This window comes from Elaeis guineensis, chromosome 14 (genome assembly GCF_000442705.2).
Source record: "Elaeis guineensis isolate ETL-2024a chromosome 14, EG11, whole genome shotgun sequence".
In the NCBI taxonomy this organism is placed as follows: domain Eukaryota; kingdom Viridiplantae; phylum Streptophyta; class Magnoliopsida; order Arecales; family Arecaceae; genus Elaeis; species Elaeis guineensis.
Window position 1 is genome coordinate 41956805 of NC_026006.2, and position 15882 is coordinate 41972686.

Here is a 15882-nt window from a genome sequence, read left to right on the forward strand (position 1 = left end):
TATTCTTTCCGTTGACCATTCTGGCTCTCGCTGCCACGGAATATGCCCAGGAGGTGAAGGCAGAGATGCAAACTTGCTGATGCTCGTCTATCCGTGCTCTCGGTGGTGGTGACGCTGATCCTTATGGTATTCACGGCGTTAAAACCTCATGATCTATTGCCCCACGATGATCCATTTTTGTGCTCCAATCTCATACGACATTGACGACTTTAAGGTCGGGCATGGTCTGATGCGGATCCATTCGATTTCCAAAAATGCAGACTGGTGTAGCTTGCGTGTACATTATTACTGGAGGACATTGAATTGAAATATGTCAATTGTAGCATATATATATATATATATTATATATATATATATATATATATATATATATATATATATATATATATATATATATATATATATATATATATATGCGTGCCTAAAATGTAATTTTGTAACTTAGATTTACTTTATACCTAATTTTTTTCATAATGACAAAGGGATGAAAAAATTGATCTCTATTTCACAGCCTAAAGGCAGTGATGTTGATTGCAATAATATTTTTATTGTTATACTGACTTATCAAATGTGTCAAGCATTGGATCTCTGACAAAATGAATTAAGGAAAGTTTGATGTGCATTCTTTTGCGTCTTTTCTTTTTCTACCATGTCCAATTGACGTTATAGAAGTCTTGACAACAACTGCGGTTTCTTTAATTAAAGATTGATGGGGTAGGAGAGTTCCATTAAATAAATGAATACAAGAAAGCTGAAGATCTAACCATATCTAGCTCCATCCAAGAGAGAGTGATAGTTTTTTTTTTTCAAAAAAAAAAACAGACAGAAGGTTGGGAATCCTCTCACTACAGCAGATGTAGGAAACCTCTCTCTCTCTCTCTCTTCACACACACACACCGTATAGCAGGTGTCTAAAATACTTCGTTCAACGAGGCGAAGGCCCAAGCAAGTCAATCAGATCCAACTCCAGACCCAAGCCACTAATAGACTAGCTTAACTCAGCCCAACATGGCTCCGACTCCAGAAGTACAGAAACGAAGGATTCCAGTATCCGTATACGAAAGCATGTTCCATTCTAGGATGGAAACAAACGAAAAATCTAAAGCAAGTGTCTAATAGTGGAAAAATCAAAAAAGAGAAACAAACAAACTTGAACCACCAACAAGGAACACATGGCCGTCAAATTTACTAGAGTTATAATCTGGGACCTGGGGCTTTGGTTGCTTTTACTTTTCTTCTGATTGCTCTCCTCTAGTACGAGGGGGATATGACTTTGTTTACTTCTAAACCTTCCTTCAACCAAAAAACAAAAAAAAAAAGAAGACTTCTTAAACCAAATGAAACGAATCTTATGACCTTCTTGCACAAAAAAGTAATAAAAATAGACTGCCATATTTTCCTGCGCATCATTTGTTTCTTTTATATTTGAAAGGTCAAGATTAAGTAAGATGGGACATTAGATATTAAGTCCTATAGACCAATTTAGAGCTATGGTTTACCGATCTTACAAATTGGTAATGTCATCTCCTCAAGTATTTGCTCCACGTGCATGCTGTGTGAATCACCAGCTAAAATGTCATCAAACCATCCAACAATCGTGATGGAGCAAGCAATTTGCTATTAAGAACTTTTCCAATGGACGAGAGTATCCATCACATTAGCTCGAGATGCTTCAACATTAGCTTACCGATGGGAATTACCAAGCAGCCTTATCACTAACGAAATTCAAATGGAGACAGGCTATGAATGGATAGATCGTCTCATATAAATAAACAATTGTGCAGGATAACCTCTATCTAACTGGAAGATTCTTGTTAGCTTTGGGTCTTGTACTTTTCTGTCCGTCGAGCGGATCGAGAGGAGTGGAGATTTGATGGAGGGATTTTGGCATGTTCATCTCCGTACTTTTACTCCGAGAAATGCTACCACGTAAGATATTCCAGCCGTAATGTCAAACTTGTGTGGGTCCGATACTGCTGGACAAGAAGAGAGATCTCAACTTGGGGGGACCCAACGCTTGATATTAATCTATATTGTCAAAAATGACTCCATGTCCTTCCTAATGTCGTGATGGACTGGGACTCTTAGCGTCAAGTTTGTAGTATCTCATGGAGTCTTTAGGAGTGTGACACCGACAATGACAAGGACTCCTGCAGCGAGGATACCTCACCTCTTTTGATGCAATTGGAAAGAGAGGAGCAACATAACATAACATGTCATGACACAAGTTGCAGGAACTTGGCATTACGGAGGAGGGACAGAACCGAATTTGGCATGGATCATTGCCAAACAATGATTCATCAACATCGTCATCGTCATCACAAGTATATGGTACATTGGCAATCTTCTAATGCAGCAAAATCTAGGTGCAAGTGGAAATTTGGTTCCAAGGGAAAATATTGGGGAAAATGGTCAAATAGACTACCACAGAAGGAAGTTGTTGGAGTGAGGAACACCTTCAAACATGGTATAATGGAGAAGAAATTTGGAAGCTGTTGACATTAAAATCTGATTTGGTAGGTGGAAGATTGCTGGCAGATCTACACAAGAGGAAGATAATCCGATTGAACAACGGTATTCTCTTCGAATGAGGGAACATTACAAGCTGTCCACTCTTAAGTCAATGTAGCGATTAATTCAACCTTCTATACCCCTATGATTGCAATGTTGTGATTTCTCTGATTAAATTCATTCGGATGCGATCCACACTAACATGTATCGAAATTTATTTTATGTTTTTTGATCTGAACTCTGACTAAAGATAAATTTTTAATTAAGTGGTGAGGATATATTAGATGATTTGATAAAGTTGAGCTCAATACAATCATTGTAGAAGTCTTTGTGACTGAACAAAGAAGAGCATTCAGGATTGATTTTTTTGTGGTTGCAGATTGTAGATCATTGTATGCTTTTGATAGTTGATTCATCTGAGACTTAAACAATAATGATTGGAAGTATGATTATTTTTGTATTAAAGATTAAGATTTTCTACATTCAGTGATACCAAAACGATCTTCTATGCTATTTTGTTTAGCTCTATTAATTTTATTGCTATATAAAAAAATTATATATGTCATGTTTATGTTTATTTTTGATATATTAAATATTTTGATTATTATTTATGAATATTTTTTTTTTTCTTCCGATATCCATGGGGATGGGGATGGGGGTGAATCCTGAAGCGGAGACAATCTTTATTTGAGCCGATTTTTGGATCCCATAAAGGGTTTATAATTTTTTTATTTATTATGTAATTAATTTTTGAGCTAGAATTATTTTTGAATAAATAAATAAATAAAAGTTTTAGAGGAAGAAGAAGGCGAGGGCCTTCTCTCTTCATCACGGTGGCCGGGCCTCGGTCCATGACCTTCGGCCACTCCTGCCTGGCCACTGGTTTTCCCCTTTTGCGATGACCTTTTCCCCAGCAGCCACGAGTCGATAAAACAACAAAAAAAAAAAAAAAAAAAGAAGGCCGCGACCCTCCTCCCATCAAGGCAGCCAGTTCTTCGGCCTGCATCAAACGCGTCCCGACGAGCTTCCCTTGAATAAAGAAGGCTAGAGAATCAGAGATGGCGGCGGTCAGTCGATTTAGGTTTTTCGGCGACCGCCGGCCGTGTTTTGGTGGGAAGGAGCTAGTCCCAGTTTGGCCCCCCCCCCCTCCATCCATCTCCTAAAGAACCGGTCTATCGCCAGCACATACGTCGGGAATCCAGCTGTCGGTTGGGGAAACGGTGGTGGTCCGCCAATCCGAAATTTTCCGACGGCTGCCAGTCCGGATTTAAGGGACAAAAGCGCCGATATGTGCTCCTCGTTTCCCCTCACCGATTTTCCATCATGCAAAATCAGGCTGGCCACCAGTGGTTGAAAACTCCCAATGCTCACCGACGGTAGATTTTGGGTGTTTGCCACGCCGTTCATGGCGGTTTCAGGTTTTGATCGGAAGAAGAGGGAACAGATAGGACCCAACAGTGAGACCCGAAATCCGAAATCCAGTCCGAACCCGTTTACTAAAAAGGGCAGTTTTCATTAAAGCCCCTTATAAAGTCTATATTCGTTGAAAAGGCCCTTCTAATTGACTTAATCAAACCAATTTAGAAATTTTTACAATATATTCCCTAATAAAGTAAAAAATTGAACAAAGATCCTTAAAATTGTATCTTGATCCTTATAATAGAGTTTATTACATAAAAATGCTTGGATTATTATTTAGTCCTTGAAATAAACTTAATTACATAAAGATTTTTTGATAATTATAATAAGGTCCCTGATATATAGTTTTATTGCATAAAAGTATAAATTTGCATATTATATGGCTGATTTATGTGTTTTTTAATTTGTTCAATATGCAAAAAAAGAATTACTGACCTTTTATCATAATGATCATGATAAAAAATGAAATCATAATAAAGCTTTATATGGTTATTTGTATTATTTAATACCATATTAAAGTTAATGGATTTATTATATTCAGAAGTGGCCACAGCATCCTGCATATAATAAAAATCATATAAAGTTAGTGGGTTTATTGTATTTAGGAGTAGCCATAATATTCTGAATATAGTAAAAATTACATAAAGACTATAAATTAAAATTTAATGGCATATGAATAAAATTATAATTAAGTCAAAGAGATAATTAACTTTATTCACAAAAAATGATTATTTCTATGATTTAATTGAAATAAGATGATAATCTAAATATTAAGGATAGATTTTTTCTAGGCCCACGAGTATGAAAATTTTTTATCTTTAATATCTATGTTTTTGATTTATAATAAAGTATTAGTAAATTCTATGTGCGATACAACCTTTGCTCATAGGAAGGTTAGAATTTACTATTAGAATAATATTGATTATTTCATCCTATAGTTTACTTAATCTCATTATTTGATGATTTTGTGAGTATGTATTAGTTGCGGCATTAATTTTCACTATTATTGATAATAGCATAGGAAAATTTCTCTTAATAGATTGAATTTTTTGAAATAAAGAGAGTAAAATAATGCTCACATTAGAATATTCTGATCTTAATCTGGTACCTTGAGTGGATAAATTTTTTTCCATTACAGATGAAAGTATACCAGAAAAGAAGAACATTTTCGAGAAAATGCGAGCAATCTATTCGACTCACTTTGCTCTATAAGAAATCTGACATGGCATATTAGGAGATTTTTTTCTTCATATCATAAAGCATATATTTTTTTTGGATGATATAGAGTAGAAATAAATAAGCTCTAATAAGTCAAAGGCCGGCATTCCTGAGCATATTATAGGGATAAGAAATATTACAACACAGTAATCTGATATTAAAATTTTCATATCAGATATTCTTTGATCCATTTTATTCTCACTTCTCTTCTATCAGAGTATGATATTTTTAGGATCTCCTATAAGTATGCACAATGAAGATTGGACAGTCAGTGAATTACTAACTAAATATATGCAATTGAAAAAAAGATTGAGAGAAAGAGAAGATAGAGAGTGTGAACTTTGCTTCACATCAAGTTAGTGAAAAAGTAAATAAAGAAATTGTATACCCAATACAAAAGAAAAAAAGTATTTATTATGGTATTAGGTGAAGCCATTAATAAGGTTGTCAAATGCTTCTTCTGCAAAAGAAAGAGACACTTAAAGAAAAACTGCATGAAGTATGAAGTCGCTGTAAAAGAATAATACCCTTTACTCTTGAGTGTATTTTGAATCTAATTTAGTAATATTTTTAATTCTATCTAGTACATTGACTCTAGTCTATTTATGCTCATTGCCAACAAATTATAGGGCTTGCTATTAAGAAAAATTTTGACTGAAAGTGAACAATATATTCTCATGAGAAATCAAATACGTTCATTTATCAAGATAGTTGGATTCTACAAGATAATCTTAGATCCTGGAGTAAGTTTTTATATTCTTTGAAAATTTTTTATATTATGCATTAAAAAGAGGGGCATGCCTCTAAAGAAAGAGTCATAAGGCTAGTGATGGATAGGATTATATAATCATTAGACTTACTGATTTTATGATTATGTATTGACTGCATAAAGAAAAAGCAGACATACATATTTAAAAAGGGGGCTAGGTTAATTAAAGGAACTTTAGAAATCAATCATAATGTTGTATGCAAATCTTTTCTCCATATCTAATAGATGAAGAGTACTTTGTCACACTCATCAATGAATATTCATGATATATGTATCTATACTTTTTGTTTGATAAGACTGATGTGTTTGAGATCTTTTAAGGAGTTTAAAATAGAAATAGAGAGATAATCAAAAAAGTGATTAAAATAGTCAAATCTGATAAAGATGATGGGTACTATGATAAATTTTTGAGATGGAATGAAGATTAGGACCATTAGCAAAATTTCTAAAGGAACATGATATTATATTATATAATACCAAAGCATGCAAGATCAAAATGGTATAGATGAAAAAAAGAATATGATGCTTAAAGAAATGGTTCAGATTATGATAAGTTATTATACTCTATCTATTTATTTGTGGGGTGAGGTTATAAAGATAGCTATACATATCTTGAATAAATTTTCTACTAAGATAGTTCAAAAGATTCTTCATGAGTTATGGACTGATAGAAAACTTGTTTGAAATACATACATATATAGGGTTGTCCAGCTGAAGCCAAAGTTATAACCCATAAGAAAAAATAATTGATCACAGCATAATCAGTGATTTTTCATTGATTATTCGAAGAGATCAAAAATAGTATGGATTATATTCACTACAAGAAAAAAGAGTATTAGCGATGGTAGACTAGCCGTCATTAATAAATATTTTTACGGACGACAATTAGCAACGACGATTTTATCATCGCTAATAATTTTTTTTAAATTTTTTTTAAAGATTATTAGTGATGAATTCTTAATTATTGTGATGATATTTTTTTATCACTAATAAAAAGTATTTTTTTAACATTATTAGCCATCAATTTTTTTTATTTATTAAAATTATTAATGATGATGGAAAAAATATTAGTGATGGCACTATTAGCGATGGTATGTCCATCATAAAAAATAAATTTTTTTATTTATTATAATTTAGTGATGGTGCAAAAGTATTAGATATGGCAAATGTCGTTGCTAATAATTATTAGAGACGAAAATATTAGTGACAGAATGTCCGTCATAAAATTTTTTTTAATTTTTTCTAAAATGATATAATTTTAAAATTTAAAATTTATTTTTATTATTTAAATAATTATCATTAAAGTATCGTCACAAAAGATCGTCTCAATTCGATGGTCTTTGATACGTCGATCATTAAAATTTGATTTCATCGATCATATTTGTAGTATACTACAAAATTTTATTTTAATCGAACATCATTATCATGATCAATTTAGCACGAGATGATTTAGATCATTAAATAAAAATCTAATGATCAAAAGGCTAAATAGCATCTGATTACAATATAATTTTTTAGATAAATAATTTTTACTACTACTTTAATCATTTGTATGATGGTGATCGTAAAATTCAAACTATGCATATATGAACGATCAAAACTATATATCTCTTGATACTCATTCTTAAAGTCTTTAAGTAATTATACTTGTACTTTTGTAAGATTTGCTTAACATGGATAGTTCATATATACACAGTTTAGATTTTATGATCAATATCGTATAAATGATTAAAATAGAAGCAGAGATCATTTATGTAAAAAATCATCTTAATTGGACTTCATTTGATCTTTTGATCACTCATTTTTTATTTAACGATCAAAATCATTCTGTGCTAAATTAATCATGATAATGATGTCTGATTCAAGTAAAATTTTGATAGTACACTATAAATATCATCGAGATGATCATTATAAATTTTTAGATCCATCGATGATCTCTATCTATCAGATTATCATACGGACGTTCGTGACTATCGAAATCAAATTTTATTAATCGATATAGCTAGGACTATCGAATTGAGATGATTTTTTATGGTGATACTTTAATGATAATTATTTAGATAATAAATGATAAAGATAAAATTTAAATTTTAAAATTATACCATATTCAGATAATTTTTTAGGGATGGAGTTATGATTATTAGCGACAGATTTTAACAGTGGCAAATAAGCTATCGGTAATATCTTTAATATTTTTTTTTTTATCCATCAGCTAGTTTTACATGCACACTATCTTCTTTATATTATCAGACCTTGTTTTGTATCCAAATACTTAAATTAATGTTTGCTTGTCCATGATTCTGAAAATAGTTCTCATGCTTGTAGATTAATCGAGTTGAGTACATGCATTCAAGGGCTTGATCGTAAAGTAAATCAGGTACATTATTATATTACACTAACTCTACATTCTTAGTATTTAAAAATATGAATTATATTTGTTGGTCTGATGCTGCAGCAGAAATTATATCCTTTTATGAATAAGTTAGTGTCAAGATCTTGATTCATCCTACCTGATTATAGATTGATGTTATTAAACAGCAAATTTTCACTTATTATGTATTGATGTCTTCTACTTTCTAAATCTAAATGTCTTGATATTAGTTTTTGCATATCCAGTTTGATTGATTCTCTAATATCAATTAATGTCGGTTGCATCTTAGACTGCTTATCATGTATGATGACCAGAATAAGAAACAATCTTGAATTGCTTGAAATAATTTGTGAATGCAAGGATGGAAATTTTTGTATAGTCATATTTTTGAAGGAGAATTTCTGTATCTCCAAAGAAAATTCATTTTTACAAAGTTTACTTTTTGACAATGAGCTCACAATTTTATTTGACATTTCTTGGTCTTGACCTCAGATAACTTAAATGAAAACAAATTGAAGAAATATGGCTAGTTAAGAATATGCTGTATTTGTCCTTGCAGGATTAGATCTATTTTAGAGTTTTTCTTGACAAGGAATGATAGTTTTGATCTTGAAAATAAGAAAGGATATCAAAGAGTATTCTTAGTCATTGCCACCACATGCATGCTTTCTTATTAACTTTAAGTAAGTAGTGCCCTTATTTAATGACTGGCTTCTAATTATTTTTTCTAATACTTAGACAATTTTCATATCTTGATAATGGTTCAAGTTTTTATCCAGCATAATTTATGGAGCAAATTAGCTCACCACAGTTTACTGAATAAAATAAAATATAATTTAAAATTTTAATACAATATATTTAATTTCTTATTTATAATTATATTAAATAATTATTATTTTATATATAATAAATTTAAAAAAAATATAAAATAAGTTTTAAAATATTTAATTATAATTTTTTAAAAAATAAAAACTATTAGCGATGATATCATATCATTGTTAATATTTTTTTTAAAAAATAAAAAATTATTAGCGATAGCATTAGCGATGGCTTGTAGTTGCTAATAATTTTTTAAAAATTATAATTAAAAAAATTAAAAACTATTAGCGATGGCAGGTTATCGCTAATGTCGCCACTAATAATTTTTTTAAATTATAACTAAAAAAATAAAAAATTATTAGCGATGGCATCCTGTCGCTAATTATCATTATTAGAGACAGTAAATCGCCATCGCTAATAATGACAATTAGCGACGAAGATATTTCATCAGATTTTAGCGACGGCAAGCCATTACTAATAGTATTAGCGATGGCAAACTGACTATTAGCGATGGCTAGTGATTATCCATCTCATAAATTATAGATTGTAAAAATTAATAAAGTTAGATTTCTAGAGAATGATATTTTTAATGGGAGTGGAGAATCATGAAACATTATCCTTGAGATAATATTGGGCCTGTAAAGTAGACTGAAGTGATAATTCTTATTATTATTCCTTGGGATAACATTTAGAAGGAATCGCCACTTTATCAAGTTTCACTCCATGAGATTTTTATTGTCGATGAAGTAACTATTTAACTACCACCATAAACGGATCAAGGGACAGCTCTCTGGAGATCATTAGTATAAAATTATATGATATATTTGATAGATATGGATAAAAAAGATTGATGACCTTGAGACATTCTTACAAGCCATAAAATATGAGAACTCTTTACAGTGGTTGGATGCAATAAAAGGAAGAGCTGAGCTCTATGGATAACAACCATGTTTAAAAATAAGTTAACCTATCTAAAGGATGCAACAAAATAATTTGTACAGATCTATATGACTAAAAAGAATCCCAATGAAAGGTCAAATAGTATAAAGCCAGACTTGTGGCAAAGGAGTCTACATAAAAAGAAAGGCATTGACTATTCTTTTTTTAAGATTGTCATAGCCTTTGTAACTCATTTTGGCCTAAAGCTATGTCAGGTGGATGTAAGAACAGCCCTTTTTAACAGTGATATAAAGAAAGAGATCTATATGAAATAATCTAAGAATTTTTATGGTCGGTGGACAAGTGCATATGCTTTGTAGATTAAAAAAATTCAGTTATGAACTTATACAGACTTCCACATACTGGTATCTCATTTTAATGGATAATCACTTTCTTTGAGTCTAAAGATAAATACTATTGATTAATGGATATACCCAAAGATCAGTGGGTAAGTTATATTCTGCTTGTCAATAGTAATTTTGGTCCACTTAAAGAAACTAAACAGTTTTTATTCCAAAATTTTAAGATGTAAGATATAAAGTGAAGTTGCTTATATTATTGGTATTGAGATTCATAGAGATAGATTCTTAGGGCTATTTGAACTACCTTAAAGAACTTACATCTATCGTATAAAATTTGAGATGAAAAATATTTCTTTGGATGTGCTCATATTGTAAAGGGTGATAGGTTCAATAAATCTAATATCCAAGAATTAAGATAAAGATAGAAGAAATAAGGTTTATAACTGATTTATGTCACAAATTGACAATAAAAAGTATCAATTAATATCTAAATTATCTAACTTTATTAGAAATTGAATACTTGTTATTATATTTTAGTAAGAAAGGTCATCAATAGAAAGAACAAGGAAGAGGATTCCAACGGCATAATTTTATGCAAAACGGAGTTAAATTGACCCAGAAATTGAAGAATGAAGAAGAAGACTCAATTGGGTCAAATCCGAGTCAAATCAGGTCAAAATTGGTCAAAAATCAACTGATTTGGTGATCTGGTTAGCCGCCTGATCCACAGCAACAGCGCTGGACCATGGACCCATCGACGCACCATAAACCAGCCAATCAGCGAGTCTCGGCTCACCGCAACGCATCGCGGAGCCGATCCACGCGCGGTCCAGGGCTCATGAGGAGAGAGAAGAAGGTCCGAAGGGCAATCTGGTAACTTCACATCACTCGATGGTCGATCTTCTCTGATCAAGATCCAACGCTCCACATTTTTGCGCCATCGGACGGCCACCATCGCAGTCGGTCAAGATCCAACGTAATCAAGGCAATTGCAAGAATCAATAAACACTAGGACAACACGGGATCCTTCTGCAGAGCGATCCCAACGGACGAAATCTTCCAGCGCCTTGATCGGACGGTCCGCGATGCATCCGACCTGATCCCATCTCTGCAGCACGATCCAACGGCAGCGCTTCACCCAGATCGTGATCCGACGGCCCAGAATCGCTTCCCGGCTTGATTTATTAGATGAATTGGGTCCTTTAGATGAAGATCGGACGGCTGAAATAATTTTTAGGTTTCTTGATGGATTTAAGTGCTTTTTGAGCGAGATTTGAGCCCCTAAACCCCCTAACAGCCCTCTAAAACTCTTAGTCCCACATCTAAAGTTTTGAAAAACTTATAACCCCCAAATGCCTATAAAAAGCCCCAAAGGCCCTTGTTTTAATGATTCTTCCTTCCGATCAAGCTTGTAACCCTAGATAGTGGGGTTTTTAGCTTTCTTCTCAAGCCTCGAGCTTTGAGGTTTTTGTAATAATTTTTTTTTATATAAAATCTTATTTTTATGTAATTTTATCTCTTTACATTATGCAATTTATTTTTCTTGCAATTAGGATAGTTTAATTTATGCAATTTAATTTTATGCAATTAGGTTAGTTTAAATTATGCAGTTTAAATTTATGCAATTAGGATAGTTTTAATTTATGAAATTAGGGTAGTTTATTTTTCTGCATTTAAATTTTGCAAGTAGATTTAGATCATGTCTAGCTAAGCATCCCTTCTAGGGTTTGCGATGAAGCTAGATCATGAGTAGGGATTTTACATAGGGTTCTTTCTTTTTCTTAGGATTTCTTTTTCTTCCTCTTTTGCCAAGAATTTTTGATGAACTACAGTTGGGTCAGAGTCCCTTCATAGTTCATGCTTGATTCAGTGCATAGGAGGAGAAAATCCTAAGGGATCCTAGTTACTACTCCCCTGTAAAGAATCTTGATGGGTTATCGTTGGGCCTTAGTCCCTTCATAATCTATGCTTGGAAAAGACAAGAGGAGTAGTCGTTAGGATCAATAAGAAAAATTCTAGGTAGAATTTCCTAATCTAGATCTAGTGGATTCAAAAACCCTAGATCCTTAGTCTTATTGTCTTTAGCAAACAACTTTCGATTTTCGATTTTCGTTAAAGCTCGCTTGAGCATAGATTTGAAAATCATTTTTAAACCAAGTCTCTGTGGGATCGACCGTACTCGCTGGTCGTGCTACTCTGCACACTGTGCGCTTGCGGTTTTATTTACAAATTTTAAGATTTGCACATCAAGTTTTTGGCGCCGTTGCCGGGGATTTGGCGTTTTAAATTTTTTCAAATATTTGTTCTTCGTGCTTTATAACTCTCTTTCTTTTTCCTTTAGGTTTCTAGATTTAGTTGGTGATTGCTGGAAAACTCAGGTACGCTTCTAATTTCTCTTTTATTATTTTTAGTTAATTACTTTTCCTTTAGACCTAATCATTTGAATTTACTTAATCACAAAAAAAAAAATAAAAAAAAACAAAAGATATTTCATAATCGTGAAGTAAAATATCAAAATAAAAAAAAATCTAAATTAAAATCTTTACATTCTTGGTCATCTTGTTTATTTGCATTTGCATTTTCATAATTAATCTAAGGGCATCAACCCATTAATAAGATAAGGTGGGGATTTCATTACCCTTCCTTAGCCCAAAAACCATCTCCATCATATTGCATTATCTAGACCTTTAATCTTAAAATCAATTAGACGTCAACCTTAAGGAATTCGAGCTCAATAGGACAAGGAACCCTAAGAGTTCTACCAAGTTTGAGTTGTTTGATTAGTTGGTGTCTAGGCAAGTCCCTGAGGGTGGTTTGTTAAATTGGTTCAGTTGCTGGCTTGGCCAACTCGTTTGGTGTCTAGAAAGACAACGATGAGTGAACCTCCCACCTCTTATACTTACCTGGCTAACTAGTTGATCAATCTCCACTTGGAAGGCTTGAAGGGTCATCTTGGAACAGTTAGGAGCTGTCTAGATTTAGGTTAATCCTAGGATAGATTGAGTTTAATTTATTGTTTCACTTGTTTGAAAAATAAAAAAATTTATTAAAATTTAAATTAATTTGGTTACTTTTCTTTAGATTTAGGACTCCTTAGGATCTTTTCTTTAGTACTTTTTCTCTTTTCTTTCTTTTTCTTATACATAAAAATTTTTATAAAAAAAATTGTATAAACATCGAGAACCGTACACCTCATGTGTGGAGAAGAGTGTCGGGTCGTCTAGTTAGAATTGAGTCAATTCCTGTTGTTACAATGGCTGAACCAATCCAACCCATGACCCTTTAGGATTTGTGTTATCCAGTTGGCTCCATCCAACCATCTTGTATCAGGTTGCCACAACCCACAGCTAACAATTTTGAAATCAAACCTCAAATCATAAATATGCTTCCAAAATTCATAGGATTAGAGGATGCTTATATATTTATTAGAGAATTTGAGGAGGTATGTGCAACCATGAAACTGCAATTAACAGAGGATGAGGTCAAACTTAGATTAATCAACTTTGCCCTTAAGGATAATGCTAAAAAGTGACTTTATAGTCTGCCAAACCATTCTATCACTACCTGGGAGGGTTTTGTGAGAATATTTTTGAAAAAGTATTTCCCCCATCATAAAACAGCTAGGATTAGGAATGAAATAAATCAATTTTACCAACTAGCTGGTGAATCATTTTGGAAGTACTTTGATCGTTTCAAGAATCTTTTGACCCAATGCCCACACCATGGAATAGAAACTTGGAGACTATGCCAGATCATCTATGAGGGGTTAGATTCAAACTCAAGAACCATGCTAGAGTCCATGTGCCAAGGCTAATTTATGGACAAAGAAACTACTAAAGCTTAGCAATTCTTAGAAGATCTAGCCGAAAAAAATTTACAGTGGGAAACAACTAGGGAACCTGATAAAGCTACACCTTCAAGAGGAGGAATGCATCAAATTCAACCAACCCTAGCATCAGAGGCCAAGATTGCAACCTTAACACGTAGATTGGAAGCCTTAGAATTACAGAGACCAGCCAATGTAAATCAAATATCTGCACCCATGTGTAAAGGGTGCAATGCACCAGACCATGTCTTAGAAGAATGTTCCTACTCGAATGAATGTGCACAGGTGAATGCCACCTATCAAGGACCATTGAACAATCCTTATGCACCCACATATAACCCAGGTTGGAGGAATCACCTGAATTTCTCATGGTCCCAGAATCCTAATGTAGGCAATCCAAATTTCAATCAGCAAAATCTAAGGTCCAACCCAGTGATGAACAACCCGCCAGGCTTCCATGATAATGACAAGAAAATTACCTCTTTAGAGAAAAGCCTAGAAGCCATGATGAAGACACATACCAGCTTTATGCAAACCACGGGTCAATTCATAAATAATAACACCCAAGCTATAGTCCGTCTGAAAATGCAAGTAAGTCAGCTGGCTTCGACCATTAGTGAACGAGAACATGGTAGGTTACCTAGCCAACCTGAGCCAAATCCTAGGAACCAAAATGGTCCACGACCCCAACAAGGAAACCAAGTTAATGGTGTAAATGCCATTCATACCTTAAGATCGGAAAAACAAATAGACAATAAGGTAGTTGCACTTGATGATATAGAGGACTCATCTGTCGAGTCACCTTCTAAAACTACTACCTTTCAACCTCAAGCACCAGAAACTAAAAATTCACCTAGTCCAGTACTTAAAAGTCCTAGAGCTCCTTTTCCAAACAGACTGAAATCCAATAAATCTGAACATTTAGATAAAATTTTAGAGGTATTTAAACAAGTCCAAGTTAATATTCCTCTTTTAGATATAATCCATCAGGTTCCAACTTATGCCAAATTTTTAAAAGATCTTTGCACTAGGAAAATGACCACTAATGTATCAAAGAAAGCATTTTTGGCTGCAAGTGTCAGTTCATACCTATCTAGCCATGTGCCAATTAAATATAAGGACCCTGGAGCTCCAACAATTTCTTGTGTTATTGGAGAAACCAATATAAAAAAGGTCTTGCTAGATTTAGGAGCTAGTGTGAATATCCTTCCATATTCGGTGTATGAGCAACTAGGATTAGAAAAACTTCAACCTACTGGGATCACATTACAGTTAGCCGATAGATCTCTCAGGATCCCTAAGGGAATGGTTGAGGATGTTCTGATAAAGGTTGAAAATTTTATTTTCCCTGTAGATTTTATTGTTTTAGAGACTGAGCCAGTTGCGAATCCTAAAGGACATATACCTGTCATTTTAGGAAGACCATTCTTAGCTACGGCCAATGCTGAAATCAATTGTCGAAATGGTCTAATGAAGTTATCCTTTGGGAATATGACCATTGAGCTTAATATTTTTAACTTAGAACAGGAATCCTCTTCTGATGCTGATGTCAATGTAGTCCAAGATGGTATTTATGAATCCATTGACATTAGTGATGATGAAGTCGACCTAGAGTCTAACCCCTGGTTAATCCATGAGTCTGAGGATGTCAATGAAATACTTAAAGAAAATCAGATTAATTAGGAATCGACACTTTCTACTGAACCAA

The 15882-nt window shown here is 33.2% G+C and overlaps 1 non-coding gene across 1 annotated transcript; it reads right to left on the reverse strand.

Annotated features, from left to right (window-relative positions):
- Positions 1 to 13970: 13970 nt before the first annotated feature.
- Positions 13971 to 14077, reverse strand: LOC140853861 (small nucleolar RNA R71). The gene has a single exon (XR_012137004.1). It is a non-coding gene; the product is annotated as a small nucleolar RNA R71 (small nucleolar RNA).
- Positions 14078 to 15882: the final 1805 nt, after the last annotated feature.